This window comes from Microtus ochrogaster, chromosome 4, assembly GCF_000317375.1.
Source record: "Microtus ochrogaster isolate Prairie Vole_2 chromosome 4, MicOch1.0, whole genome shotgun sequence".
NCBI classification, from domain to species: Eukaryota; Metazoa; Chordata; class Mammalia; order Rodentia; family Cricetidae; genus Microtus; species Microtus ochrogaster.
In genome coordinates this window covers 90129396-90136070 of record NC_022011.1, presented here as the reverse complement: position 1 = coordinate 90136070, position 6675 = coordinate 90129396, and positions in this window count along the sequence as shown.

The window sequence follows — 6675 nt, the reverse complement described above, 5'->3', positions numbered from 1 at the left end:
CTCTCTCTCTCTCTCTCTCTCTCTCTCTCTCTCTCTTCTCTCTCTCTCTCGTTTTAAAGCAACTTCTCTCTTTGTAGTCTAACCTGGCATCAAATTCATCACTATTTCCTCCCTCAACTTCCCAAATGTTGGAATGAGAGACATGAGCTACCATGCCTGGCAGATTCAAACTCTTTAGCAACATAAAGAATGACTCACTGTTTCCACTTTCCAGGTGGCTCTATAAATGTTTTTCTTAGGGTTCACCTTATTACTTAGCTTCTCTAGGATCATGAACTATAGGTATGCTGGGCAGACTGAGGAGCCACTGGTAATGTCACCAGGACTTATCCCTACTGCATATATTGGCTTTTTGGGAACCTATTCTCTTTGGATGGATACCTTGCTCAGCCTAGATATAGTGGGGAGGGCCTAGGACCTGCCCCAAAGCAATGTGCCTTATCCTATCTGAGGATTGGATGGGGGTGGGGTGGGAGGATATATGGAGAGAATGGGAAGAAAGGAGGGAGTAGGAACTTGGATTGGTATGTATAATGAAAAAGATTATTTTCTTTAAAAAATAATTAAAAAAGAATGACTCGCTGAATCTGAAACAGAGACACATGTTTCCAGAAGATGCAAGAAGAACACAGTGGGCTATGTATCCTCTCTACCTGTTGGTAAGGATGTAGTCAGAGCCTTCATCCATATTCACATAGTAGAGTTGAGTTCTAAAACCTCCACTCATGAAATGACCTTTCCTGGCTTGGTTTTTCTCTTGAAATATTTCTGAATAGCAGCTCTCCATGAAGAAATGTTTCTCAGCCATTCTAAGGCTTTTCTGTTTTCTTCCCTATTACAGTATGCTGTTCTACAGCAACATTTAGACATTAAATCATACTCAAATTACATTCATTTCATCAGAAGCTGCTTTTAAATAGTTGTTCCCTGTTGCACCATCTTTCCTGTTTTATCCATAGCAGAGATGGAGAGATACAGCGTCATGACAGCCATTGTTATTCTTTATCTGTCCCCATTTTCAACAGCTCCACGGCGAGCAGTGAAATTGGAACAAATAACTGTTTCTCCCTAAAGTTTCCGGACTTCCAAGTTATTCAGCATCCACTCCTTTATCTCTTATTGAGGTTCTATACAATAAGGATCAGTGCATTTAGCTTATAAGTCTTAATAAACCTTAGGTAGAATCATGTGCTAATTATTATAGTAAATGATCGAATACGATGATCAATTACCAACCTCATTTACATTGAAGTTTTTCATGGTTAATTAGCAGAGGAAGATATTTAAAATACCAAAAAAAAAAAAAACATGTCTGCGGAATTGGTCTCCTACATGAAGCAGTTTTTGTGAAAGCATGAGGACTTGAATTTAATTCCCAGGACTCATGTTAAAGCCAGCCATGTTTACCTGTGGTACATGTGATGGAAAAGCGGGGCCAGAAGGAACCCAAGGCTTTTATGGACAGTCAGACTAGCTGAATTTATGAGCTCAATGATCAGTGAGAGACCATGTCTCCTATACCAAATTGGGCAGCAATGAAAGAAGGCATTTGCCATTGGCCTCTGTTTTCATACATGTGTACAGACACACACAAACACACACAAGATGGGAAAAAATAATGTGTGTATGTTTCAAATTCCTACATAGGATAGGAAATGAAATATGAGCCTAGTGTTTAGAAAATAAGATATTTCGTATTTTTATTTCAAATGTTACCTGTAACAATATCTTCCATTTGGAAAGGGGGAAAGCATGAAGAAACTGATGGATTCGGATAATGTAAGACAAGACATACGTGGGGAAAAAAGAAAGTCTTTCTCTTATTTATTCCTCAGAGTCACTTCATCAGACAAACCACATCAAATTGAGAGGGGACTACTGCTGCTTATTATAGTAAATAATAAAATTTCACAAGCATCACAAAGGTGGACTTACCTTTGCATTGGGGTCTGAAGAAAGACAGGAATATTATTAAAAATTAGAACCGTCTAATTGTAAAAGTTTTTCAATTGTCCTCTACTATTTTGAAAACTTAGAAAAAAATCATAAGCCACACTCCTGCTTTATACTGGTTTTATTGCTGTATTGTATACAGTAAGTTAATTTTTCATAATAAACAAATAAAACTTAAAAATTATCTAGTCTAGTAACTAATACAGTCAATTTTAAGTACTTAAGTTTATAAATGCTTGAAATACATGCTGCCACAAACAAAACTAAACATTATATACAAAAATTCGATAAACTTGATCAGAGAAAACAAGGACTGCTAGTTAAAACTACTAGAAAATGTATATGTATATGTATGTGTATATGTATGTGTATATAATATCACACTATGGATAGCACAATTATCGACAAGAGAGTAATTATCTGTGGAGAGAGTGATTATCCACCACCTTCCTATTAAATACTGAGCATTCTAACAGAAGGGTTTCAGTTTTCAGTTACTTGTATCTTGGGTGTCAAACGATCAGCCAGGCATCATAATGCATGACACTTGCTGTGGGTTTGTTGGCGGGATGGCTATCAAGCATGGGTAGGAAAGCTGTCCTCACCGATCAGTCAGTCTGCCCTCTCTCTTTCTCCAACAATCAGCAAGCAATTTATCAAAATATCATTTTTAAAAGCATCCAGAACTCTCTGGGAGTTTTGATCAATTTTCTTTTATTTCGGAAAAACTGAGCGATGTTGAGCATCCCCTGATGGATACCCACTTAGCGTCTGTTCTTCAAACGTGCTCAGCTGGGAGCTGACGAAACAGGTTTGGCACAAATACAGACACTTCCAGCTGTGGACAGAAAGAATGAGGACAAATGCATCTTTGTGAGAACTGAGACCTGTCAATCGAGCTTAACGCTGATTCCTTTCTGAAGGTCAAAGGGTTCACAGTGGTAAGACTACACTCACTGCCTATCAGTGCTCTGCTTCTTTGGGCTTCTCAGTGAGTCACAGTGGACATCACTAGTCAGTGGACATGTATGTATAAGGCCTTGAAATGCTAAAGGATGAAAAATTACACCTAATTCCTAAGCCTTTGTTCTGATTACTGTTCCGTTCAATATATGAATAATATTGTACAGTGTTCAGTCTAGTCTTCCTAAGTGAAAATGTTTTAGAATCCTTACAAGTCTATAAGGAAATTTTGAAAAAAAAATGCCTTCTTATATTTTGGGGATTTGTGGTGCTTTTAGTACTTAGTGCCATATATGACAAGGTGAAAGTCTTGTGGTAAGTAGTGGAATCTCGGTAAACCATGTGATCACTTCAATTTCACACTTTGTACCTGTTGCATGGTTATTTTCTGTCAACTGAGAGAGAAAAAAGAAAAACAGGTGTTTCACTTTCCAGGTGTTTAGAGTCAAAGGTGTCTAAACTTCTAAGAAAAGTTCTTGAAAGAACAATGCTTCTATGTTGTAGATAATCCTTTCCACAATAACAAATTAGTGCTTACTTGATGAAAACTACAGGAAAGTACCTGGTCTTCTGCCTACTTATGACTGTCTTAGAATAACTTTGTCCAAACTTCTGCATAGCTTCCATTTCTTTCCATAAATTTAAAGTTATTATCAAGAAAATCCATACAGTAGGAAAAATTATAGAATAGTCTTTTAAGATATAACACACACACATATATATATAGACACATACATACAAGACAGTAGTTTTTGGAACCTGTTCTGGAATTATTTCTTGTAGCCCAGACTGGCCTCCAATTCACAGAGATCTACCTGCCTCTGCCTCCCAAGTGCTGAGATTAAAGGCGTGTGCCACCCCTCCACCTTTTTAATATAATGCTTAATTAAAATTTTTTCATACAATATATTTGGCTCATGTTTCCCCTCCCCCAGTTCCATTTAAAACTAGTGAAAATGACAAAATCCAACATCCCTTCATGATAAAAGTCTTGGAGGGATTCAATGGAGGGATTGATACACCAACCCTATCACATAACCTTCCACCTACAATCCTACCTATGGGATATGCTGGGTAGGGTAGCATAGATATTGTGGGATTGGCCAACCAATGACTGCTCAGACTCAGACACATACCATGAGAGTTATCCCACCTCCAACACTGCCCGGAGTACCAGGACCCAGAGACTAAGAGAGAATAGAATACAACTGAACAAAAAAAGTCAATGTAATGATGTCTGAAAATGTTCTGTCATGTTGATAGATCATTGCCTAGTCCAATTGCCATCAGAGAGGTTTCATCCAGCCTTACGGAAACAGACTCAGAGATCCACAACTAAACCTTAGGTGTACCTCAGGAAACCCCGTGGGAGAGGGAGGAAGATTTGTAGGAGACAGAAACATCAATGTGCAGGAAAACCACAAAATCAACTAAGCTGAGCTCACAGGGACTCAGAGAGACTAAACTGACAACCAGAGAACCTGCATAGGACTAACCCTAGCCCTCTGCATCCATATCTCAATTGTGTAGCATGATCTTCTGGGGGACTCTTGACAGCAGGATCAGGTGCTGTCTCTGACCCTTTTGCCATGTTTTTGGGCCCTACTCCTCATACTGGGTTGCCTTGCCCAGCCTTCAACTTGATATGCCATTTTTAGTTGGTATTCATAGGAGACCTGCCCTTCCCTGAATGGAAACAGAGGAAAAGTGGATATGGTGGAGACAGAGAGGGGGTAGGGGTAAGGGACTGGAAAGAGAAAATGGAGGGGAAACAATGGTCAGCTGTAAAAGCAAACAAATACATAAATATATTCAAAGAACAAGAAAATAAAGAATGTTCTTTTTTTGGTTATTTTGTTTTGTTTGTTTTGTTTAAATAGTGAAAAGGAGTGACAGAGGGCATTAAATGGCTAAACAGAAGAACCAAAACTTACATGCTCTACCTCAAGGGGAAAAACGAAATAGAGAGAGAGAGAAAGAGAATAAACAATAGGCTTTGAGGTGAGAGCGTGAGGAAACACCAAAAATCAACAAGAGAAAAGTCAGAAGCGTTTTAAGAGTCAGAAAACTGGTGTAACGGCTCAGTAAGAGGAAATAAATATACTGGCTCATGTCTCTGGGCTCCATAAGGAGTTAGGCTGAAATCATCTCTCCCTCTTCTTTGAGAAAGACCTCAGCAAACTATAACTGCACCAATGCTAGTACTTCTAGCCAGTGGAAAAATTCACAACCCTTACACGCTTAAAACCTAGCTGCTTAAGTAATGTGATATCTGTTTAGTAGCTTAGCTTTATAAGGTGATCTGACATCTCCTAGAAACCTCCAGGGGAGCTGACCCAGAAGTCATGGTGAAAAGGGATCTTGAGTAACATACCTTTACAAAGCAGAGGATCAAATACTGGCTTCAACTTCCTGTATGTATACCCATGAACACGGTATCAGCACTTGATATAAAATAATTTTTTCTGTAAAATGGGAATATAAAGCAAATTCGCTTCATTACTCTCATGAATCCCCTCACCTCTGCTTGTATATGTGTGATATTGTATTTGTGTGCATGAGTGTGAATATTTGTATCTATGCTGATATGTAAGGCTCTTATAGAGGCCAGAGACAAATATTAGATATCTCCCACTCTTCCTCTAATCAGAGCTCACCGATTGGCTAGATTAGCTGGCCAGCAGACATCTTGCATCCTCCTGTGTCCAACTTTCAGTTTGGGGACTAGAGGTACGCACACACACAGTCAATCCACTTTTATCAGAATATGTGTCTAGGGATCTGAACTCACTTCCCCAGGCTTGTCCCTTTTATCCACTGCACCTTCTCCCGAGCATTTCCTGATGTTATTATTAAAACTAAATGAGGATATTCATGTAGAACTTAATTAATAGGATAGCTTGACATTAGGACTCCTAATTAGTTTTCATTTTTAACCAGAAAATAATCATCAACAGGCACAGATAAGATAGAAGAATCTGTGTAATACAAACATTAGAAAATTTAAAGGCTTGCTCGTTCATGTTTATAGTTTGGTATGGGAGGACATTTGACTAAGATGTAGCAAAAATAATGTAGAATTCCAAGAGAGAACCAAATGGTTAAGAATCTAAGCCAATCTGAGGATGAGATCTCAGGCAATCAATCCCACACTGTCACACTTTGTTGTGTGAAGTCTTCCACGGAGACTCTTTACAGTGCTCAAAGTGAAGAAAAGTATGCAAGAGGAGGAAAGGGTGTGGTGTTATGGGGTATCGTTTAAGTAGACTTGAGAAGAGAGAAAGGGCACAATGAAAGGTGATATGTAAATCCATAGGTAGAGGTGGATATTTATATCTGATAGATGTTTATAGATGTGATATATGTATAGAGATAGAATTAGCCTAGACATAGAGAGCGAATAGGCAGATGATATAGATATCCATTAAGAGGGACAGAACTCAAAAAGTTTGCATTACATGTTTGGGGAAAGTACAAGCGGATTCAATAGATCTTAAACTAGTTCTCAAATAATGCAAGATTTGATGATCCTTAAATGGAAAGATGGTCTATAATTGACAACATGGGAATGAAATTGTGTGGGAGTCAGCAAAAGGAGAAAATGTAGGGTGGAAAGTAGAATTTGAGAAGACTGTACATTAAGAAATTTTGTTTTGTTTTGTTTTGTTTTTAAATTTATTTATTTATTTATTTATTAAGGATTTCTGCCTCCTCCCCCCCACCGCCTCCCATTTTCCTCCCCCTCCCCCATCAAGTCCC